Source organism: Heterodontus francisci, chromosome 26 (assembly GCF_036365525.1).
Source record: "Heterodontus francisci isolate sHetFra1 chromosome 26, sHetFra1.hap1, whole genome shotgun sequence".
Lineage (NCBI taxonomy): Eukaryota > Metazoa > Chordata > Chondrichthyes > Heterodontiformes > Heterodontidae > Heterodontus > Heterodontus francisci.
The window spans coordinates 18,601,225-18,623,437 of record NC_090396.1 but is presented as its reverse complement, the minus strand read 5'-3'; the positions used below and the strand labels follow the sequence as shown (position 1 = coordinate 18,623,437).

Genomic DNA, 22,213 nt, shown 5'->3' with positions numbered 1-22,213 from the left:
AGTGCAGTTTGTGGAGTGTATGGGTGTTTGTAGTTTGTAGAGTGTTTGGGTGTTGAGTGCAGTTTGTGGACTGTTTGGGTGTTGAGTGTAGTTTGTGGAGAGTTTGGGTGTTGAGTGCAGTTTGTGGAGTGTTTGGGTGTTGAGTGTAGTTTGTGGATTGTTTTGGTGTTGAGTGTAGTTTGTGGAGAGTTTGGGTGTTGAGTGCAGTTTGTGGAGTGTTTGGGCGTTGAGTGTAGTTTGAGCAGTTTTTGGGTGTTGAGTGTAGTTTGTGGAGAGTTTGGGTATTGAGTGCAGTTTGTGGAGTGTTTGGGCGTTGAGTGCAGTTTGTGCAGTGTTTGGGTGTTGAGTGTGGTTTGTGGTGTGTTTGGCAGTTTGTAGTTTGTGGAGAATTTGGGTGTTGAGTGTAGTTTGTGGAGTGTTTGGGTGTTGAGTGTAGTTTGTGGATTGTTTTGGTGTTGAGTGCAGTTTGTGGAGAGTTTGGGTATTCAGTGCAGTTTGTGGAGTGTTTGGGTGTTTGTAGTTTGTGGAGTGTTTGGGTGTTGAGTGCAGTTTGTGGACTGTTTGGGTGTTGAGTGTAGTTTGTGGAGAGTTTGGGTGTTGAGTGCAGTTTGTGGAGTGTTTGGATGTTGAGTGTAGTTTGTGGATTGTTTTGGTGTTGAGTGTAGTTTGTGGAGAGTTTGGGTGTTGAGTGCAGTTTGTGGAGTGTTTGGGTGTTGAGTGCAGTTTGCGCAGTTTTTGGGTGTTGAGTGTAGTTTGTGGAGAGTTTGGGTATTGAGTGCAGTTTGTGGCGTGTTTGGGTGTTGAGTGTAGTTTGTGGATTGTTTTGGTGTTGAGTGTAGTTTGTGGAGAGTTTGGGTGTTGAGTGCAGTTTGTGGAGTGTTTGGGTGTTGAGTGTAGTTTGTGGATTGTTTTGGTGTTGAGTGTAGTTTGTGGAGAGTTTGGGTGTTGAGTGCAGTTTGTGGAGTGTTTGGGCGTTGAGTGTAGTTTGCGCAGTTTTTGGGTGTTGAGTGTAGTTTGTGGAGAGTTTGGGTATTGAGTGCAGTTTGTGGAGTGTTTGGGCGTTGAGTGCAGTTTGTGCAGTGTTTGGGTGTTGAGTGTGGTTTGTGGTGTGTTTGGCAGTTTGTAGTTTGTGGAGAATTTGGGTGTTGAGTGTAGTTTGTGGAGTGTTTGGGTGTTGAGTGTAGTTTGTGGATTGTTTTGGTGTTGAGTGCAGTTTGTGGAGAGTTTGGGTATTCAGTGCAGTTTGTGGAGTGTTTGGGTGTTTGTAGTTTGTGGAGTGTTTGGGTGTTGAGTGCAGTTTGTGGACTGTTTGGGTGTTGAGTGTAGTTTGTGGAGAGTTTGGGTGTTGAGTGCAGTTTGTGGAGTGTTTGGATGTTGAGTGTAGTTTGTGGATTGTTTTGGTGTTGAGTGTAGTTTGTGGAGAGTTTGGGTGTTGAGTGCAGTTTGTGGAGTGTTTGGGTGTTGAGTGCAGTTTGCGCAGTTTTTGGGTGTTGAGTGTAGTTTGTGGAGAGTTTGGGTATTGAGTGCAGTTTGTGGCGTGTTTGGGTGTTGAGTGCAGTTTGTGGACTCTTTGGGTGTTGAGTGTAGTTTGTGGAGAGTTTGGGTGTTGAGTGCAGTTTGTGGAGGGTTTGGGTGTTGAGTGTAGTTTGTGGATTGTTTTGGTGTTGAGTGCAGTTTGTGGACTGTTTTGGTGTTGAGTGCAGTTTGTTGACTGTTTTGGTGTTGAGTGCACTTTGTGGACTGTTTTGGTGTTGAGTGCAGTTTGTGGAGAGTTTGGGTATTCAGTGCAGTTTGTGGAGTGTTTGGGTGTTGAGTGCAGTTTGTGGAGAGTTTGGGTGTTGAGTGCAGTTTGTGGAGAATTTGGGTGCATGGATTTGTGGAGAGTTTGGGCGTTGAGTGCAGTTTGTGTACTGTTTGGGTGTTGAGTGTAGTTTGTGGAGAGTTTGGGTGTTGAGTGCAGTTTGTGGGGTGTTTGGGCGTTGTTGAGTGTAGTTTGCGCAGTTTTTGGGTGTTGAGTGTAGTTTGTGGAGATTTTGGGTGTTGAGTGCAGTTTGTGGAGTGTTTGGGTGTTGAGTGCAGTTTGTGGACTGATTGGGTTTTGAGTGTAGTTTGTGGAGAGTTTGGGTGTTGAGTGCAGTTTGTGGAGGGTTTGGATGTTGAGTGTAGTTTGTGGATTGTTTTGGTGTTGAGTGCAGTTTGTGGACTGTTTTGGTGTTGCGTGCTGTTTGTGGACTGTTTTGGTGTTGAGTGCAGTTTGTGGAGAGTTTGGGTATTCAGTGCAATTTGTGGAGTGTTTGGGTGTTTGGAGTTTGTGGAGTGTTTGGGTGTTGAGTGCAGTTTGTGGACTGTTTGGGTTTTGAATGTAATTTGTGGAGAGTTTGGGTGTTGAGTGCAGTTTGTGGAGTGTTTGGGTGTTGAGTGTCGTTTGTGGAGAGTTTGGGTATTGAGTGTAGTTTGTGGATTGTTTTGGTGTTGAGTGCAGTTTGTGGACTGTTTTGGTGTTGAGTGCAGTTTGTGGAATGTTTTGGTGTTGAGTGCAGTTTGTGGAGAGTTTGGGTATTCAGTGCAGTTTGTGGAGTGTTTGGGTGTTTGTAGTTTGTGGAGTGTTTGGGTGTTGAGTGCAGTTTGTGGAGTGTTTGGGTGTTGAGTGTAGTTTGTGGAGAGTTTGGGTATTGAGTGCAGTTTGTGGAGTGTTTGTGTGTTGAGTGTAGTTTGTGGATTGTTTTGGTGTTGAGTGTAGTTTGTGGAGAGTTTGGGTGTTGAGTGCAGTTTGTGGAGTGTTTGGGTGTTGCGTGCAGTTTGCGCAGTTTTTGGGTGTTGAGTGTAGTTTGTGGAGAGTTTGGGTATTGAGTGCAGTTTGTGGCGTGTTTGGGTGTTGAGTGCAGTTTGTGGACTCTTTGGGTGTTGAGTGTAGTTTGTGGAGAGTTTGGGTGTTGAGTGCAGTTTGTGGAGGGTTTGGGTGTTGAGTGTAGTTTGTGGATTGTTTTGGTGTTGAGTGCAGTTTCTGGACTGTTTTGGTGTTGAGTGCAGTTTGTGGACTGTTTTGGTGTTGAGTGCAGTTTGTGGAGAGTTTGGGTATTCAGTGCAGTTTGTGGAGTGTTTGGGTGTTTGGAGTTTGTGGAGTGTTTGGGTGTTGAGTGCGGTTTGTGGACTGTTTGGGTTTTGAGTGTAGGTTGTGGAGAGTTTGGGTGTTGAGTGCAGTTTGTGGAGTGTTTGGGTGTAGAGTGTAGTTTGTGGATTGTTTTGGTGTTGAGTGCAGTTTGTTGACTGTTTTGGTGTTGAGTGCACTTTGTGGACTGTTTTGGTGTTGAGTGCAGTTTGTGGAGAGTTTGGGTATTCAGTGCAGTTTGTGGAGTGTTTGGGTGTTGAGTGCAGTTTGTGTAGAGTTTGGGTGTTGAGTGCAGTTTGTGGAGAATTTGGGTGCATGGATTTGTGGAGAATTTGGGCGTTGAGTGCAGTTTGTGTACTGTTTGGGTGTTGAGTGTAGTTTGTGGAGAGTTTGGGTGTTGAGTGCAGTTTGTGGAGTGTTTGGGCGTTGTTGAGTGTAGTTTGCGCAGTTTTTGGGTGTTGAATGTAGTTTGTGGAGAGTTTGGGTGTTGAGTGCAGTTTGTGGAGTGTTTGGGTGTTGAGTGCAGTTTGTGGACTGATTGGGTGTTGAATGCAGTTTGTGGAGAGTTTGGGTGTTGAGTGCAGTTTGTGGAGTGTTTGGGTGTTGAGTGTAGTTTGTGGAGAGTTTGGGTGTTGAGTGTAGTTTGTGGATTGTTTTGGTGTTGAGTGCAGTTTGTGGACTGTTTTGGTGTTGAGTGCAGTTTGTGGAGAGTTTGGGTATTCAGTGCAGTTTGTGGAGTGTATGGGTGTTTGTAGTTTGTAGAGTGTTTGGGTGTTGAGTGCAGTTTGTGGACTGTTTGGGTGTTGAGTGTAGTTTGTGGAGAGTTTGGGTGTTGAGTGCAGTTTGTGGAGTGTTTGGGTGTTGAGTGTAGTTTGTGGATTGTTTTGGTGTTGAGTGTAGTTTGTGGAGAGTTTGGGTGTTGAGTGCAGTTTGTGGAGTGTTTGGGCGTTGAGTGTAGTTTGAGCAGTTTTTGGGTGTTGAGTGTAGTTTGTGGAGAGTTTGGGTATTGAGTGCAGTTTGTGGAGTGTTTGGGCGTTGAGTGCAGTTTGTGCAGTGTTTGGGTGTTGAGTGTGGTTTGTGGTGTGTTTGGCAGTTTGTAGTTTGTGGAGAATTTGGGTGTTGAGTGTAGTTTGTGGAGTGTTTGGGTGTTGAGTGTAGTTTGTGGATTGTTTTGGTGTTGAGTGCAGTTTGTGGAGAGTTTGGGTATTCAGTGCAGTTTGTGGAGTGTTTGGGTGTTTGTAGTTTGTGGAGTGTTTGGGTGTTGAGTGCAGTTTGTGGACTGTTTGGGTGTTGAGTGTAGTTTGTGGAGAGTTTGGGTGTTGAGTGCAGTTTGTGGAGTGTTTGGATGTTGAGTGTAGTTTGTGGATTGTTTTGGTGTTGAGTGTAGTTTGTGGAGAGTTTGGGTGTTGAGTGCAGTTTGTGGAGTGTTTGGGTGTTGAGTGCAGTTTGCGCAGTTTTTGGGTGTTGAGTGTAGTTTGTGGAGAGTTTGGGTATTGAGTGCAGTTTGTGGCGTGTTTGGGTGTTGAGTGCAGTTTGTGGACTCTTTGGGTGTTGAGTGTAGTTTGTGGAGAGTTTGGGTGTTGAGTGCAGTTTGTGGAGGGTTTGGGTGTTGAGTGTAGTTTGTGGATTGTTTTGGTGTTGAGTGCAGTTTGTGGACTGTTTTGGTGTTGAGTGCAGTTTGTTGACTGTTTTGGTGTTGAGTGCACTTTGTGGACTGTTTTGGTGTTGAGTGCAGTTTGTGGAGAGTTTGGGTATTCAGTGCAGTTTGTGGAGTGTTTGGGTGTTGAGTGCAGTTTGTGGAGAGTTTGGGTGTTGAGTGCAGTTTGTGGAGAATTTGGGTGCATGGATTTGTGGAGAGTTTGGGCGTTGAGTGCAGTTTGTGTACTGTTTGGGTGTTGAGTGTAGTTTGTGGAGAGTTTGGGTGTTGAGTGCAGTTTGTGGGGTGTTTGGGCGTTGTTGAGTGTAGTTTGCGCAGTTTTTGGGTGTTGAGTGTAGTTTGTGGAGATTTTGGGTGTTGAGTGCAGTTTGTGGAGTGTTTGGGTGTTGAGTGCAGTTTGTGGACTGATTGGGTTTTGAGTGTAGTTTGTGGAGAGTTTGGGTGTTGAGTGCAGTTTGTGGAGGGTTTGGATGTTGAGTGTAGTTTGTGGATTGTTTTGGTGTTGAGTGCAGTTTGTGGACTGTTTTGGTGTTGCGTGCTGTTTGTGGACTGTTTTGGTGTTGAGTGCAGTTTGTGGAGAGTTTGGGTATTCAGTGCAATTTGTGGAGTGTTTGGGTGTTTGGAGTTTGTGGAGTGTTTGGGTGTTGAGTGCAGTTTGTGGACTGTTTGGGTTTTGAATGTAATTTGTGGAGAGTTTGGGTGTTGAGTGCAGTTTGTGGAGTGTTTGGGTGTTGAGTGTCGTTTGTGGAGAGTTTGGGTATTGAGTGTAGTTTGTGGATTGTTTTGGTGTTGAGTGCAGTTTGTGGACTGTTTTGGTGTTGAGTGCAGTTTGTGGAATGTTTTGGTGTTGAGTGCAGTTTGTGGAGAGTTTGGGTATTCAGTGCAGTTTGTGGAGTGTTTGGGTGTTTGTAGTTTGTGGAGTGTTTGGGTGTTGAGTGCAGTTTGTGGAGTGTTTGGGTGTTGAGTGTAGTTTGTGGAGAGTTTGGGTATTGAGTGCAGTTTGTGGAGTGTTTGTGTGTTGAGTGTAGTTTGTGGATTGTTTTGGTGTTGAGTGTAGTTTGTGGAGAGTTTGGGTGTTGAGTGCAGTTTGTGGAGTGTTTGGGTGTTGCGTGCAGTTTGCGCAGTTTTTGGGTGTTGAGTGTAGTTTGTGGAGAGTTTGGGTATTGAGTGCAGTTTGTGGCGTGTTTGGGTGTTGAGTGCAGTTTGTGGACTCTTTGGGTGTTGAGTGTAGTTTGTGGAGAGTTTGGGTGTTGAGTGCAGTTTGTGGAGGGTTTGGGTGTTGAGTGTAGTTTGTGGATTGTTTTGGTGTTGAGTGCAGTTTCTGGACTGTTTTGGTGTTGAGTGCAGTTTGTGGACTGTTTTGGTGTTGAGTGCAGTTTGTGGAGAGTTTGGGTATTCAGTGCAGTTTGTGGAGTGTTTGGGTGTTTGGAGTTTGTGGAGTGTTTGGGTGTTGAGTGCGGTTTGTGGACTGTTTGGGTTTTGAGTGTAGGTTGTGGAGAGTTTGGGTGTTGAGTGCAGTTTGTGGAGTGTTTGGGTGTAGAGTGTAGTTTGTGGATTGTTTTGGTGTTGAGTGCAGTTTGTTGACTGTTTTGGTGTTGAGTGCACTTTGTGGACTGTTTTGGTGTTGAGTGCAGTTTGTGGAGAGTTTGGGTATTCAGTGCAGTTTGTGGAGTGTTTGGGTGTTGAGTGCAGTTTGTGTAGAGTTTGGGTGTTGAGTGCAGTTTGTGGAGAATTTGGGTGCATGGATTTGTGGAGAGTTTGGGCGTTGAGTGCAGTTTGTGTACTGTTTGGGTGTTGAGTGTAGTTTGTGGAGAGTTTGGGTGTTGAGTGCAGTTTGTGGAGTGTTTGGGCGTTGTTGAGTGTAGTTTGCGCAGTTTTTGGGTGTTGAGTGTAGTTTGTGGAGAGTTTGGGTGTTGAGTGCAGTTTGTGGAGTGTTTGGGTGTTGAGTGCAGTTTGTGGACTGATTGGGTGTTGAATGCAGTTTGTGGAGAGTTTGGGTGTTGAGTGCAGTTTGTGGAGTGTTTGGGTGTTGAGTGTAGTTTGTGGAATGTTTTGGTGTTGAGTGCAGTTTGTGGACTGTTTTGGTGTTGAGTGCAGTTTGTGGACTGCTTTGGTGTTGAGTGCAGTTTGTGGAGAGTTTGGGTATTCAGTGCAGTTTGTGGAGTGTTTGGGTGCTTGTAGTTTGTGGAGTGTTTGGGTGTTGAGTGCAGTTTGTGGACTGTTTGGATGTTGAGTGCAGTTTGTGGAGAGTTCGGGTGTTGAGTGCAGTTTGTGGAGTGTTTGGGTGTTGAGTGTAGTTTTTGTATTGTTTTGGTATTGAGTGCAGTTTGTGGAATGTTTTAGAGTTGAGTGTAGTTTGTGGAGAGTTTGGGTATTCAGTGCAGTTTGTGGAGTGTTTGGGTGTTTGTAGAGTGTGGAGTGTTTGGGTGTTGAGTGCAGTTTGTGGACTGTTTTAGAGTTGAGTGTAGTTTGTGGAGAGTTTGGGTGTTGAGTGCAGATTGTGGAGAGTTTGGGTGTTGAGTGCAGTTTGTGGAGTGTTTGGGTGTTGAGTGCAGTTTGTGGAGTGTTTCGGTGTTGAGTGCAGTTTGTGGAGTGTTTGGGTGTTGCGTGCAGTTTGTGGAGAGTTTGCGTGTTGAGTGTAGTTTGTGGAGTGTTTGGGTGTTGAGTGTAGTTTGTGGAGAGTTTGGGTGTTGAGTGCAGTTTGCGGAGTGTTTGGGTGTTGATTGCAGTTTGTGGAGAGTTTGGGTGTATTGATTTGTGGAGAGTTTGGGCGTTGAGTGCAGTTTGTGGAGTGTTTGGGTGTTGAGTGTAGTTTGTGGAGTGTTTGGGTGTTGAGTGTAGTTTGTGGAGAGTTTGAGTGTTGAGTGCAGTTTGTGGAGAGTTTGGGTGTTGAGTGAAGTTTGTGGAGAGTTTGGGTGTTGAGTGTAGTTTGGGGAGATTTTGGGTGTTGAGTGCAGTTTGTGGAGCGTTTGGGTGTTGAGTGCAGTTTGCGGAGTGTTTGGGTGTTGAGTGTTGTTTGTGGAGAGTTTGGGTGTTGAGTGCATTTGTGGAGTATTTCGGTGTTGCGTGCAGTTTGTGGAGTGTTTGGGTGTTGAGTGTAGTTTGTGGAATGTTTTGGTGTTGAGTGCAGTTTGTGGACTGTTTTGGTGTTGAGTGCAGTTTGTGGACTGCTTTGGTGTTGAGTGCAGTTTGTGGAGAGTTTGGGTATTCAGTGCAGTTTGTGGAGTGTTTGGGTGCTTGTAGTTTGTGGAGTGTTTGGGTGTTGAGTGCAGTTTGTGGACTGTTTGGATGTTGAGTGCAGTTTGTGGAGAGTTTGGGTGTTGAGTGCAGTTTATGGAGTGTTTGGGTGTTGAGTGTAGTTTTTGGATTGTTTTGGTATTGAGTGCAGTTTGTGGAATGTTTTAGAGTTGAGTGTAGTTTGTGGAGAGTTTGGGTATTCAGTGCAGTTTGTGGAGTGTTTGGGTGTTTGTGGAGTGTGGAGTGTTTGGGTGTTGAGTGCAGTTTGTGGACTGTTTTAGAGTTGAGTGTAGTTTGTGGAGAGTTTGGGTGTTGAGTGCAGATTGTGGAGAGTTTGGGTGTTGAGTGCAGTTTGTGGAGTGTTTGGGTGTTGAGTGCAGTTTGTGGAGTGTTTCGGTGTTGAGTGCAGTTTGTGGAGTGTTTGGGTGTTGCGTGCAGTTAGTGGAGAGTTTGCGTGTTGAGTGTAGTTTGTGGAGTGTTTGGGTGTTGAGTGTAGTTTGTGGAGAGTTTGGGTGTTGAGTGCAGTTTGCGGAGTGTTTGGGTGTTGATTGCAGTTTGTGGAGAGTTTGGGTGTATTGATTTGTGGAGAGTTTGGGCGTTGAGTGCAGTTTGTGGAGTGTTTGGGTGTTGAGTGTAGTTTGTGGAGTGTTTGGGTGTTGAGTGTAGTTTGTGGAGAGTTTGAGTGTTGAGTGCAGTTTGTGGAGAGTTTGGGTGTTGAGTGAAGTTTGTGGAGAGTTTGGGTGTTGAGTGTAGTTTGGGGAGATTTTGGGTGTTGAGTGCAGTTTGTGGAGCGTTTGGGTGTTGAGTGCAGTTTGCGGAGTGTTTGGGTGTTGAGTGTTGTTTGTGGAGAGTTTGGGTGTTGAGTGCATTTGTGGAGTATTTCGGTGTTGAGTATAGTTTGTGGAGTGTTTGGGTGTTGCGTGCAGTTTGTGGAGTGTTTGGGCATTGAGTGTAGTTTGTGGAGAGTTTGGGTGTTGAGTGCAGTTTGTGGAGAGTTTGGGTGTTGAGTGCAGTTTGTGGAGTGTTTGGGTGTTGAGTGCAGTTTGTGGAGAGTTTGGGTGTTTGGATTTGTGGAGAGTTTGGGCGTTGAGTGCAGTTTGTGTACTGTTTGGGTGTTGAGTGTAGTTTGTGTACTGTTTGGGTGTTGAGTGGAGTTTGTGTAACGTTTGGGCGTTGAGTGTAGTTTTTGGAGAGTTTGGGTGTTGAGTGCAGTTTGTGGAGTGTTTGGGCGTTGAGTGTAGTTTGCGCAGTTTTTGGGTGTTGAGAGTAGTTTCTGGAGAGTTTGGGTGTTGAGTGCAGTTTGTGGAGTGTTTGGGTGTTGAGTGAAGTTTGTGGACTGTTTGGGTGTTGAGTGTAGTTTGTGGAGAGTTTGGGTCTTGAGTGCAGTTTGTGGAGTGTTTGGGTGTTGAGTGTAGTTTGTGGAATGTTTTGGTGTTGAGTGCAGTTTGTGGACTGTTTTGGTGTTGAGTGCAGTTTGTGGTCTGCTTTGGTGTTGAGTGCAGTTTGTGGAGAGTTTGGGTATTCAGTGCAGTTTGTGGAGTGTTTGGGTGCTTGTAGTTTGCAGTGTGTTTGGGTGTTGAGTGCAGTTTGTGGACTGTTTGGATGTTGAGCGTAGTTTTTGGATTGTTTTGGTATTGAGTGCAGTTTGTGGAATGTTTTAGTGTTGAGTGTCGTTTGTGGAGAGTTTGGGTATGCAGTGCAGTTTGTGGAGTGTTTGGGTGTTTGTAGATTGTGGAGTGTTTGGGTGTTGAGTGCAGTTTGTGGACTGTTTTAGAGTTTAGTGCAGTTTGTGGAGAGTTTGGGTGTTGAGTGCAGTTTGTGGTGAGTTTGGGTGTTGAGTGCAGTTTGTGGAGTGTTTGGGTGTTGAGTGCAGTTTGTGGAGTGTTTCGGAGTTGAGTGCAGTTTGTGGAGTGTTTGGCTGTTGCGTGCAGTTTGTGGAGAGTTTGGGTGTTGAGTGCAGTTTGTGGAGTGTTTGGGCGTTGTTGAGTGTAGTTTGCGCAGTTTTTGGGTGTTGAGTGTAGTTTGTGGAGAGTTTGGGTGTTGAGTGCAGTTTGTGGAGTGTTTGGGTGTTGAGTGCAGTTTGTGGACTGATTGGGTGTTGAGTGTAGTTTGTGGAGAGTTTGGGTGTTGAGTGCAGTTTGTGGAGTGTTTGGGTGTTGAGTGTAGTTTGTGGAATGTTTTGGTGTTGAGTGCATTTTGTGGACTGTTTTGGTGTTGAGTGCAGTTTGTGGACTGCTTTGGTGTTGAGTGCAGTTTGTGGAGAGTTTGGGTATTCAGTGCAGTTTGTGGAGTGTTTGGGTGCTTGTAGTTTGTGGAGTGTTTGGGTGTTGAGTGCAATTTGTGGACTGTTTGGATGTTGAGTGCAGTTTGTGGAGAGTTTGGGTGTTGAGTGCAGTTTGTGGAGTGTTTGGGTGTTGAGTGTAGTTTTTGGATTGTTTTGGTATTGAGTGCAGTTTGTGGAATGTTTTAGAGTTGAGTGTAGTTTGTGGAGAGTTTGGGTATTCAGTGCAGTTTGTGGAGTGTTTGGGTGTTTGTAGATTGTGGAGTGTTTGGGTGTTGAGTGCAGTTTGTGGACTGTTTTAGAGTTGAGTGTAGTTTGTGGAGAGTTTGGGTGTTGAGTGCAGATTGTGGAGAGTTTGGGTGTTGAGTGCAGTTTGTGGAGTGTTTGTGTGTTGAGTGCAGTTTGTGGAGTGTTTCGGTGTTGAGTGCATTTTGTGGAGTGTTTGGGTGTTGCGTGCAGTTTGTGGAGAGTTTGCGTGTTGAGTGTAGTTTGTGGAGTGTTTGGGTGTTGAGTGTAGTTTGTGGAGAGTTTGGGTGTTGAGTGCAGTTTGCGGAGTGTTTGGGTGTTGATTGCAGTTTGTGGAGAGTTTGGGTGTATTGATTTGTGGAGAGTTTGGGCGTTGAGTGCATTTTGTGGAGCGTTTGGGTGTTGAGTGCAGTTTGCGGAGTGTTTGGGTGTTGAGTGTTGTTTGTGGAGAGTTTGGGTGTTGAGTGCATTTGTGGAGTATTTCGGTGTTGAGTATAGTTTGTGGAGTGTTTGGGTGTTGCGTGCAGTTTGTGGAGTGTTTGGGCATTGAGTGTAGTTTGTGGAGAGTTTGGGTGTTGAGTGCAGTTTGTGGAGAGTTTGGGTGTTGAGTGCAGTTTGTGGAGTGTTTGGGTGTTGAGTGCAGTTTGTGGAGAGTTTGGGTGTATGGATTTGTGGAGAGTTTGGGCGTTGAGTGCAGTTTGTGTACTGTTTGGGTGTTGAGTGTAGTTTGTGTACTGTTTGGGTGTTGAGTGGAGTTTTTGGAGAGTTTGGGTGTTGAGTGCAGTTTGTGGAGTGTTTGGGCGTTGAGTGTAGTTTGCGCAGTTTTTGGGTGTTGAGAGTAGTTTGTGGAGAGTTTGGGTGTTGATTGCAGTTTGTGGAGTGTTTGGGTGTTGAGTGAAGGTTGTGGACTGTTTGGGTGTTGAGTGTAGTTTGTGGAGAGTTTGGGTCTTGAGTGCAGTTTGTGGAGTGTTTGGGTGTTGAGTGTAGTTTGTGGAATGTTTTGGTGTTGAGTGCAGTTTGTGGACTGTTTTGGTGTTGAGTGCAGTTTGTGGTCTGCTTTGGTGTTGAGTGCAGTTTGTGGAGAGTTTGGGTATTCAGTGCAGTTTGTGGAGTGTTTGGGTGCTTGTAGTTTGTAGTGTGTTTGGGTGTTGAGTGCAGTTTGTGGACTGTTTGGATGTTGAGCGTAGTTTGTGGAGAGTTTGGGTGTTGAGTGCAGTTTGTGGAGTGTTTGGGTGTTGAGTGTGGTTTTTGGATTGTTTTGGTATTGAGTGCAGTTTGTGGAATGTTTTAGAGTTGAGTGTCGTTTGTGGAGAGTTTGGGTATGCAGTGCAGTTTGTGGAGTGTTTGGGTGTTTGTAGATTGTGGAGTGTTTGGGTGTTGAGTGCAGTTTGTGGACTGTTTTAGAGTTGAGTGTAGTTTGTGGAGAGTTTGGGTGTTGAGTGCAGTTTGTGGTGAGTTTGGGTGTTGAGTGCAGTTTGTGGAGTGTTTGGGTGTTGAGTGCAGTTTGTGGAGTGTTTCGGTGTTGAGTGCAGTTTGTGGAGTGTTTGGGTGTTGCGTGCAGTTTGTGGAGAGTTTGGGTGTTGAGTGCAGTTTGTGGAGTGTTTGGGCGTTGTTGAGTGTAGTTTGCGCAGTTTTTGGGTGTTGAGTGTAGTTTGTGGAGAGTTTGGGTGTTGAGTGCAGTTTGTGGAGTGTTTGGGTGTTGAGTGCAGTTTGTGGACTGATTGGGTGTTGAGTGTAGTTTGTGGAGAGTTTGGGTGTTGAGTGCAGTTTGTGGAGTGTTTGGGTGTTGAGTGTAGTTTGTGGAATGTTTTGGTGTTGAGTGCATTTTGTGGACTGTTTTGGTGTTGAGTGCAGTTTGTGGACTGCTTTGGTGTTGAGTGCAGTTTGTGGAGAGTTTGGGTATTCAGTGCAGTTTGTGGAGTGTTTGGGTGCTTGTAGTTTGTGGAGTGTTTGGGTGTTGAGTGCAGTTTGTGGACTGTTTGGATGTTGAGTGCAGTTTGTGGAGAGTTTGGGTGTTGAGTGCAGTTTGTGGAGTGTTTGGGTGTTGAGTGTAGTTTTTGGATTGTTTTGGTATTGAGTGCAGTTTGTGGAATGTTTTAGAGTTGAGTGTAGTTTGTGGAGAGTTTGGGTATTCAGTGCAGTTTGTGGAGTGTTTGGGTGTTTGTAGATTGTGGAGTGTTTGGGTGTTGAGTGCAATTTGTGGACTGTTTTAGAGTTGAGTGTAGTTTGTGGAGAGTTTGGGTGTATGGATTTGTGGAGAGTTTGGGCGTTGAGTGCAGTTTGTGTACTGTTTGGGTGTTGAGTGTAGTTTGTGTACTGTTTGGGTGTTGAGTGGAGTTTGTGTAATGTTTGGGTGTTGAGTGTAGTTTTTGGAGAGTTTGGGTGTTGAGTGCAGTTTGTGGAGTGTTTGGGCGTTGAGTGTAGTTTGCGCAGTTTTTGGGTGTTGAGTGTAGTTTGTGGAGAGTTTGGGTGTTGAGTGTAGTTTGTGGAGTGTTTGGGTGTTGAGTGAAGTTTGTGGACTGTTTGGGTGTTGAGTGTAGTTTGTGGAGAGTTTGGGTCTTGAGTGCAGTTTGTGGAGTGTTTGGGTGTTGAGTGTAGTTTGTGGAATGTTTTGGTGCTGAGTGCAGTTTGTGGACTGTTTTGGTGTTGAGTGCAGTTTGTGGAGAGTTTGGGTGTTGAGTGCAGTTTGTGGAGTGTTTGGGTGTTGAGTGTAGTTTTTGGATTGTTTTGGTATTGAGTGCAGTTTGTAGAATGTTTTAGAGTTGAGTGTAGTTTGTGGAGAGTTTGGGTATGCAGTGCAGTTTGTGGAGTGTTTGGGTGTTTGTAGATTGTGGAGTGTTTGGGTGTTGAGTGCAGTTTGTGGACTGTTTTAGAGTTGAGTGTAGTTTGTGGAGAGTTTGGGTGTTGAATGCAGTTTGTGGTGAGTTTGGGTGTTGAGTGCAGTTTGTGGAGTGTTTGGGTGTTGAGTGCAGTTTGTGGAGTGTTTCGGTGTTGAGTGCAGTTTGTGGAGTATTTGGGTGTTGCGTGCAGTTTGTGGAGAGTTTGGGTGTTGAGTGCAGTTTGTGGAGTGTTTGGGCGTTGTTGAGTGTAGTTTGCGCAGTTTTTGGGTGTTGAGTGTAGTTTGTGGAGAGTTTGGGTGTTGAGTGCAGTTTGTGGAGTGTTTGGGTGTTGAGTGCAGTTTGTGGACTGATTGGGTGTTGAGTGTAATTTGTGGAGAGTTTGGGTGTTGAGTGCAGTTTGTGGAGTGTTTGGGTGTTGAGTGTAGTTTGTGGAATGTTTTGGTGTTGAGTGCATTTTTTGGACTGTTTTGGTGTTGAGTGCAGTTTGTGGAGAGTTTGGGTGTTGAGTGCAGTTTGTGGAGTGTTTGGGCATTGTTGAGTGTAGTTTGCGCAGTTTTTGGGTGTTGACTGTAGTTTGTGGAGAGTTTGGGTGTTGAGTGCAGTTTGTGGAGTGTTTGGGTGTTGAGTGCAGTTTGTGGACTGATTGGGTGTTGAGTGTAGTTTGTGGAGAGTTTGGGTGTTGAGTGCAGTTTGTGGAGTGTTTGGGTGTTGAGTGTAGTTTGTGGAATGTTTTGGTGTTGAGTGCATTTTGTGGACTGTTTTGGTGTTGAGTGCAGTTTGTGGACTGCTTTGGTGTTGAGTGCAGTTTGTGGAGAGTTTGGGTATTCAGTGCAGTTTGTGGAGTGTTTGGGTGCTTGTAGTTTGTGGAGTGTTTGGGTGTTGAGTGCAGTTTGTGGACTGTTTGGATGTTGAGTGCAGTTTGTGGAGAGTTTGGGTGTTGAGTGCAGTTTGTGGAGTGTTTGGGTGTTGAGTGTAGTTTTTGGATTGTTTTGGTATTGAGTGCAGTTTGTGGAATGTTTTAGAGTTGAGTGTAGTTTGTGGAGAGTTTGGGTATTCAGTGCAGTTTGTGGAGTGTTTGGGTGTTTGTAGATTGTGGAGTGTTTGGGTGTTGAGTGCAGTTTGTGGACTGTTTTAGAGTTGAGTGTAGTTTGTGGAGAGTTTGGGTGTTGAGTGCAGATTGTGGAGAGTTTGGGTGTTGAGTGCAGTTTGTGGAGTGTTTGGGTGTTGAGTGCAGTTTGTGGAGTGTTTCGGTGTTGAGTGCATTTTGTGGAGTGTTTGGGTGTTGCGTGCAGTTTGTGGAGAGTTTGCGTGTTGAGTGTAGTTTGTGGAGTGTTTGGGTGTTGAGTGTAGTTTGTGGAGAGTTTGGGTGTTGAGTGCAGTTTGCGGAGTGTTTGGGTGTTGATTGCAGTTTGTGGAGAGTTTGGGTGTATTGATTTGTGGAGAGTTTGGGCGTTGAGTGCAGTTTGTGGAGTGTTTGGGTGTTGAGTGTAGTTTGTGGAGAGTTTGGGTGTTGAGTGCAGATTGTGGAGAGTTTGGGTGTTGAGTGCAGTTTGTGGAGTGTTTGTGTGTTGAGTGCAGTTTGTGGAGTGTTTCGGTGTTGAGTGCATTTTGTGGAGTGTTTGGGTGTTGCGTGCAGTTTGTGGAGAGTTTGCGTGTTGAGTGTAGTTTGTGGAGTGTTTGGGTGTTGAGTGTAGTTTGTGGAGAGTTTGGGTGTTGAGTGCAGTTTGCGGAGTGTTTGGGTGTTGATTGCAGTTTGTGGAGAGTTTGGGTGTATTGATTTGTGGAGAGTTTGGGCGTTGAGTGCAGTTTGTGGAGCGTTTGGGTGTTGAGTGCAGTTTGCGGAGTGTTTGGGTGTTGAGTGTTGTTTGTGGAGAGTTAGGGTGTTGAGTGCATTTGTGGAGTATTTCGGTGTTGAGTATAGTTTGTGGAGTGTTTGGGTGTTGCGTGCAGTTTGTGGAGTGTTTGGGCATTGAGTGTAGTTTGTGGAGAGTTTGGGTGTTGAGTGCAGTTTGTGGAGAGTTTGGGTGTTGAGTGCAGTTTGTGGAGTGTTTGGGTGTTGAGTGCAGTTTGTGGAGAGTTTGGGTGTATGGATTTGTGGAGAGTTTGGGCGTTGAGTGCAGTTTGTGTACTGTTTGGGTGTTGAGTGTAGTTTGTGTACTGTTTGGGTGTTGAGTGGAGTTTTTGGAGAGTTTGGGTGTTGAGTGCCGTTTGTGGAGTGTTTGGGCGTTGAGTGTAGTTTGCGCAGTTTTTGGGTGTTGAGAGTAGTTTGTGGAGAGTTTGGGTGTTGATTGCAGTTTGTGGAGTGTTTGGGTGTTGAGTGAAGGTTGTGGACTGTTTGGGTGTTGAGTGTAGTTTGTGGAGAGTTTGGGTCTTGAGTGCAGTTTGTGGAGTGTTTGGGTGTTGAGTGTAGTTTGTGGAATGTTTTGGTGTTGAGTGCAGTTTGTGGACTGTTTTGGTGTTGAGTGCAGTTTGTGGTCTGCTTTGGTGTTGAGTGCAGTTTGTGGAGAGTTTGGGTATTCAGTGCAGTTTGTGGAGTGTTTGGGTGCTTGTAGTTTGTAGTGTGTTTGGGTGTTGAGTGCAGTTTGTGGACTGTTTGGATGTTGAGCGTAGTTTGTGGAGAGTTTGGGTGTTGAGTGCAGTTTGTGGAGTGTTTGGGTGTTGAGTGTGGTTTTTGGATTGTTTTGGTATTGAGTGCAGTTTGTGGAATGTTTTAGAGTTGAGTGTCGTTTGTGGAGAGTTTGGGTATGCAGTGCAGTTTGTGGAGTGTTTGGGTGTTTGTAGATTGTGGAGTGTTTGGGTGTTGAGTGCAGTTTGTGGACTGTTTTAGAGTTGAGTGTAGTTTGTGGAGAGTTTGGGTGTTGAGTGCAGTTTGTGGTGAGTTTGGGTGTTGAGTGCAGTTTGTGGAGTGTTTGGGTGTTGAGTGCAGTTTGTGGAGTGTTTCGGTGTTGAGTGCAGTTTGTGGAGTGTTTGGGTGTTGCGTGCAGTTTGTGGAGAGTTTGGGTGTTGAGTGCAGTTTGTGGAGAGTTTGGGCGTTGTTGAGTGTAGTTTGCGCAGTTTTTGGGTGTTGAGTGTAGTTTGTGGAGAGTTTGGGTGTTGAGTGCAGTTTGTGGAGTGTTTGGGTGTTGAGTGCAGTTTGTGGACTGATTGGGTGTTGAGTGTAGTTTGTGGAGAGTTTGGGTGTTGAGTGCAGTTTGTGGAGTGTTTGGGTGTTGAGTGTAGTTTGTGGAATGTTTTGGTGTTGAGTGCATTTTGTGGACTGTTTTGGTGTTGAGTGCAGTTTGTGGACTGCTTTGGTGTTGAGTGCAGTTTGTGGAGAGTTTGGGTATTCAGTGCAGTTTGTGGAGTGTTTGGGTGCTTGTAGTTTGTGGAGTGTTTGGGTGTTGAGTGCAGTTTGTGGACTGTTTGGATGTTGAGTGCAGTTTGTGGAGAGTTTGGGTGTTGAGTGCAGTTTGTGGAGTGTTTGGGTGTTGAGTGTAGTTTTTGGATTGTTTTGGTATTGAGTGCAGTTTGTGGAATGTTTTAGAGTTGAGTGTAGTTTGTGGAGAGTTTGGGTATTCAGTGCAGTTTGTGGAGTGTTTGGGTGTTTGTAGATTGTGGAGTGTTTGGGTGTTGAGTGCAGTTTGTGGACTGTTTTAGAGTTGAGTGTAGTTTGTGGAGAGTTTGGGTGTATGGATTTGTGGAGAGTTTGGGCGTTGAGTGCAGTTTGTGTACTGTTTGGGTGTTGAGTGTAGTTTGTGTACTGTTTGGGTGTTGAGTGGAGTTTGTGTAATGTTTGGGTGTTGAGTGTAGTTTTTGGAGAGTTTGGGTGTTGAGTGCAGTTTGTGGAGTGTTTGGGCGTTGAGTGTAGTTTGCGCAGTTTTTGGGTGTTGAGTGTAGTTTGTGGAGAGTTTGGGTGTTGAGTGTAGTTTGTGGAGTGTTTGGGTGTTGAGTGAAGTTTGTGGACTGTTTGGGTGTTGAGTGTAGTTTGTGGAGAGTTTGGGTCTTGAGTGCAGTTTGTGGAGTGTTTGGGTGTTGAGTGTAGTTTGTGGAATGTTTTGGTGCTGAGTGCAGTTTGTGGACTGTTTTGGTGTTGAGTGCAGTTTGTGGAGAGTTTGGGTGTTGAGTGCAGTTTGTGGAGTGTTTGGGTGTTGAGTGTAGTTTTTGGATTGTTTTGGTATTGAGTGCAGTTTGTAGAATGTTTTAGAGTTGAGTGTAGTTTGTGGAGAGTTTGGGTATGCAGTGCAGTTTGTGGAGTGTTTGGGTGTTTGTAGATTGTGGAGTGTTTGGGTGTTGAGTGCAGTTTGTGGACTGTTTTAGAGTTGAGTGTAGTTTGTGGAGAGTTTGGGTGTTGAGTGCAGTTTGTGGTGAGTTTGGGTGTTGAGTGCAGTTTGTGGAGTGTTTGGGTGTTGAGTGCAGTTTGTGGAGTGTTTCGGTGTTGAGTGCAGTTTGTGGAGTATTTGGGTGTTGCGTGCAGTTTGTGGAGAGTTTGGGTGTTGAGTGCAGTTTGTGGAGTGTTTGGGCGTTGTTGAGTGTAGTTTGCGCAGTTTTTGGGTGTTGAGTGTAGTTTGTGGAGAGTTTGGGTGTTGAGTGCAGTTTGTGGAGTGTTTGGGTGTTGAGTGCAGTTTGTGGACTGATTGGGTGTTGAGTGTAGTTTGTGGAGAGTTTGGGTGTTGAGTGCAGTTTGTGGAGTGTTTGGGTGTTGAGTGTAGTTTGTGGAATGTTTTGGTGTTGAGTGCATTTTGTGGACTGTTTTGGTGTTGAGTGCAGTTTGTGGAGAGTTTGGGTGTTGAGTGCAGTTTGTGGAGTGTTTGGGCATTGTTGAGTGTAGTTTGCGCAGTTTTTGGGTGTTGACTGTAGTTTGTGGAGAGTTTGGGTGTTGAGTGCAGTTTGTGGAGTGTTTGGGTGTTGAGTGCAGTTTGTGGACTGATTGGGTGTTGAGTGTAGTTTGTGGAGAGTTTGGGTGTTGAGTGCAGTTTGTGGAGTGTTTGGGTGTTGAGTGTAGTTTGTGGAATGTTTTGGTGTTGAGTGCATTTTGTGGACTGTTTTGGTGTTGAGTGCAGTTTGTGGACTGCTTTGGTGTTGAGTGCAGTTTGTGGAGAGTTTGGGTATTCAGTGCAGTTTGTGGAGTGTTTGGGTGCTTGTAGTTTGTGGAGTGTTTGGGTGTTGAGTGCAGTTTGTGGACTGTTTGGATGTTGAGTGCAGTTTGTGGAGAGTTTGGGTGTTGAGTGCAGTTTGTGGAGTGTTTGGGTGTTGAGTGTAGTTTTTGGATTGTTTTGGTATTGAGTGCAGTTTGTGGAATGTTTTAGAGTTGAGTGTAGTTTGTGGAGAGTTTGGGTATTCAGTGCAGTTTGTGGAGTGTTTGGGTGTTTGTAGATTGTGGAGTGTTTGGGTGTTGAGTGCAGTTTGTGGACTGTTTTAGAGTTGAGTGTAGTTTGTGGAGAGTTTGGGTGTTGAGTGCAGATTGTGGAGAGTTTGGGTGTTGAGTGCAGTTTGTGGAGTGTTTGGGTGTTGAGTGCAGTTTGTGGAGTGTTTCGGTGTTGAGTGCATTTTGTGGAGTGTTTGGGTGTTGCGTGCAGTTTGTGGAGAGTTTGCGTGTTGAGTGTAGTTTGTGGAGTGTTTGGGTGTTGAGTGTAGTTTGTGGAGAGTTTGGGTGTTGAGTGCAGTTTGCGGAGTGTTTGGGTGTTGATTGCAGTTTGTGGAGAGTTTGGGTGTATTGATTTGTGGAGAGTTTGGGCGTTGAGTGCAGTTTGTGGAGTGTTTGGGTGTTGAGTGTAGTTTGTGGAGTGTTTGGGTGTTGAGTGTAGTTTGAGGAGAGTTTGAGTGTTGAGTGTAGTTTGTGGAGAGTTTGGGTGTTGAGTGTAGTTTGGGGAGATTTTGGGTGTTGAGTGCAGTTTGTGGAGCGTTTGGGTGTTGAGTGCAGTTTGCGGAGTGTTTGGGTGTTGAGTGTTGTTTGTGGAGAGTTTGGGTGTTGAGTGCATTTGTGGAGTATTTCGGTGTTGAGTATAGTTTGTGGAGTGTTTGGGTGTTGCGTGCAGTTTGTGGAGTGTTTGGGCATTGAGTGTAGTTTGTGGAGAGTTTGGGTGTTGAGTGCAGTTTGTGGAGAGTTTGGGTGTTGAGTGCAGTTTGTGGAGTGTTTGGGTGTTGAGTGAAATTTGTGGAGAGTTTGGGTGTATGGATTTGTGGAGAGTTTGGGCGTTGAGTGCAGTTTGTGTATTGTTTGGGTGTTGAGTGTAGTTTGTGTACTGTTTGGGTGTTGAGTGGAGTTTGTGTAATGTTTGGGTGTTGAGTGTAGTTTTTGGAGAGTTTGGGTGTTGAGTGCTGTTTGTGGAGTTTTTGGGTGTTGAGTGTAGTTTGTGGAGAGTTTGGGTGTTGAGTGTAGTTTGTGGAGTGTTTGGGTGTTGAGTGAAGTTTGTGGACTGTTTGGGTGTTGAGTGTAGTTTGTGGAGAGTTTGGGTCTTGAGTGCAGTTTGTGGAGTGTTTGGGTGTTGAGTGTCGTTTGTGGAATGTTTTGGTGCTGAGTGCAGTTTGTGGACTGTTTTGGTGTTGAGTGCAGTTTGTGGAGAGTTTGGGTGTTGAGTGCAGTTTGTGGAGTGTTTGGGTGTTGAGTGTAGTTTTTGGATTGTTTTGGTATTGAATGCAGTTTGTGGAATGTTGTAGAGTTGAGTGTAGTTTGTGGAGAGTTTGGGTATGCAGTGCAGTTTGTGGAGTGTTTGGGTGTTTGTAGATTGTGGAGTGTTTGGGTGTTGAGTGCAGTTTGTGGACTGTTTTAGAGTTGAGTGTAGTTTGTGGAGAGTTTGGGTGTTGAGTGCAGTTTGTGGTGAGTTTGGGTGTTGAGTGCAGTTTGTGGAGTGTTTGGGTGTTGAGTGCAGTTTGTGGAGTGTTTCGGTGTTGAGTGCAGTTTGTGGAGTGTTTGGGTGTTGCGTGCAGTTTGTGGAGAGTTTGGGTGTTGAGTGCAGTTTGTGGAGTGTTTGGGCATTGTTGAGTGTAGTTTGCGCAGTTTTTGGGTGTTGAGTGTAGTTTGTGGAGAGTTTGGGTGTTGAGTGCAGTTTGTGGAGTGTTTGGGTGTTGAGTGCAGTTTGTGGACTGATTGGGTGTTGAGTGTAGTTTGTGGAGAGTTTGGGTGTTGAGTGCAGTTTGTGGAGTGTTTGGGTGTTGAGTGTAGTTTGTGGAATGTTTTGGTGTTGAGTGCATTTTGTGGACTGTTTTGGTGTTGAGTGCAGTTTGTGGACTGCTTTGCTGTTGAGTGCAGTTTGTGGAGAGTTTGGGTATTCAGTGCAGTTTGTGGAGTGTTTGGGTGCTTGTCGTTTGTGGAGTGTTTGGGTGTTGAGTGCAGTTTGTGGACTGTTTGGATGTTGAGTGCAGTCTGTGGAGAGTTTGGGTGTTGAGTGCAGTTTGTGGAGTGTTTGGGTGTTGAGTGTAGTTTTTGGATTGTTTTGTTATTGAGTGCAGTTTGTGGAATGTTTTAGAGTTGAGTGTAGTTTTGGAGAGTTTGGGTATTCAGTGCAGTTTGTGGAGTGTTTGGGTGTTTGTAGATTGTGGAGTGTTTGGGTGTTGAGTGCAGTTTGTGGACTGTTTTAGAGTTGAGTGTAGTTTGTGGAGAGTTTGGGTGTTGAGTGCAGATTGTGGAGAGTTTGGGTGTTGAGTGCAGTTTCTGGAGTGTTTGGGTGTTGAGTGCAGTTTGTGGAGTGTTTCGGTGTTGAGTGCATTTTGTGGAGTGTTTGGGTGTTGCGTGCAGTTTGTGGAGAGTTTGCGTGTTGAGTGTAGTTTTGTGGAGTGTTTGGGTGTTGAGTGTAGTTTGTGGAGAGTTTGGGTGTTGAGTGCAGTTTGCGGAGTGTTTGGGTGTTGATTGCAGTTTGTGGAGAGTTTGGGTGTATTGATTTGTGGAGAGTTTGGGCGTTGAGTGCAGTTTGTGGAGAGTTTGGGTGTTGAGTGTAGTTTGTGGAGTGTTTGGGTGTTGAGTGTAGTTTGTGGAGAGTTTGAGTGTTGAGTGTAGTTTGTGGAGAGTTTGGGTGTTGAGTGTAGTTTGGGGAGATCTTGGGTGTTGAGTGCAGTTTGTGGAGCGTTTGGGTGTTGAGTGCAGTTTGCGGAGTGTTTGGGTGTTGAGTGTTGTTTGTGGAGAGTTTGGGTGTTGAGTGCATTTGTGGAGTATTGCGGCGTTGAGTATAGTTTGTGGAGTGTTTGGGTGTTGCGTGCAGTTTGTGGAGTGTTTGGGCATTGAGTGTAGTTTGTGGAGAGTTTGGGTGTTGAGTGCAGTTTGTGGAGAGTTTGGGTGTTGAGTGCAGTTTGTGGAGTGTTTGGGTGTTGAGTGAAATTTGTGGAGAGTTTGGGTGTATGGATTTGTGGAGAGTTTGGGCGTTGAGTGCAGTTTGTGTACTGTTTGGGTGTTGAGTGTAGTTTGTGTACTGTTTGGGTGTTGAGTGGAGTTTGTGTAATGTTTGGGTGTTGAGTGTAGTTTTTGGAGAGTTTGGGTGTTGAGTGCAGTTTGTGGAGTGTTTGGGCGTTGAGTGTAGTTTGCGCAGTTTTTGGGTGTTGAGTGTAGTTTGTGGAGAGTTTGGGTGTTGAGTGTAGTTTGTGGAGTGTTTGGGTGTTGAGTGGTTTGTGGACTGTTTGGGTGTTGAGTGTAGTTTGTGGAGAGTTTGGGTCTTGAGTGCAGTTTGTGGAGTGTTTGGGTGTTGAGTGTAGTTTGTGGAATGTTTTGGTGCTGAGTGCAGTTTGTGGACTGTTTTGGTGTTGAGTGCAGTTTGTGGAGAGTTTGGGTGTTGAGTGCAGTTTGTGGAGTGTTTGGGTGTTGAGTGTAGTTTTTGGATTGTTTTGGTATTGAATGCAGTTTGTGGAATGTTTTAGAGTTGAGTGTAGTTTGTGGA

General features: G+C 45.3%; 1 protein-coding gene across 1 annotated transcript in view; it reads left to right on the top strand.

Moving 5' to 3' along the window:
- LOC137384534 (galanin receptor 2b-like) overlaps nucleotides 1–22,213 on the top strand; it is a 278,815-nt gene that overhangs the window by 11,201 nt on the left and 245,401 nt on the right. The window lies entirely within an intron of this gene.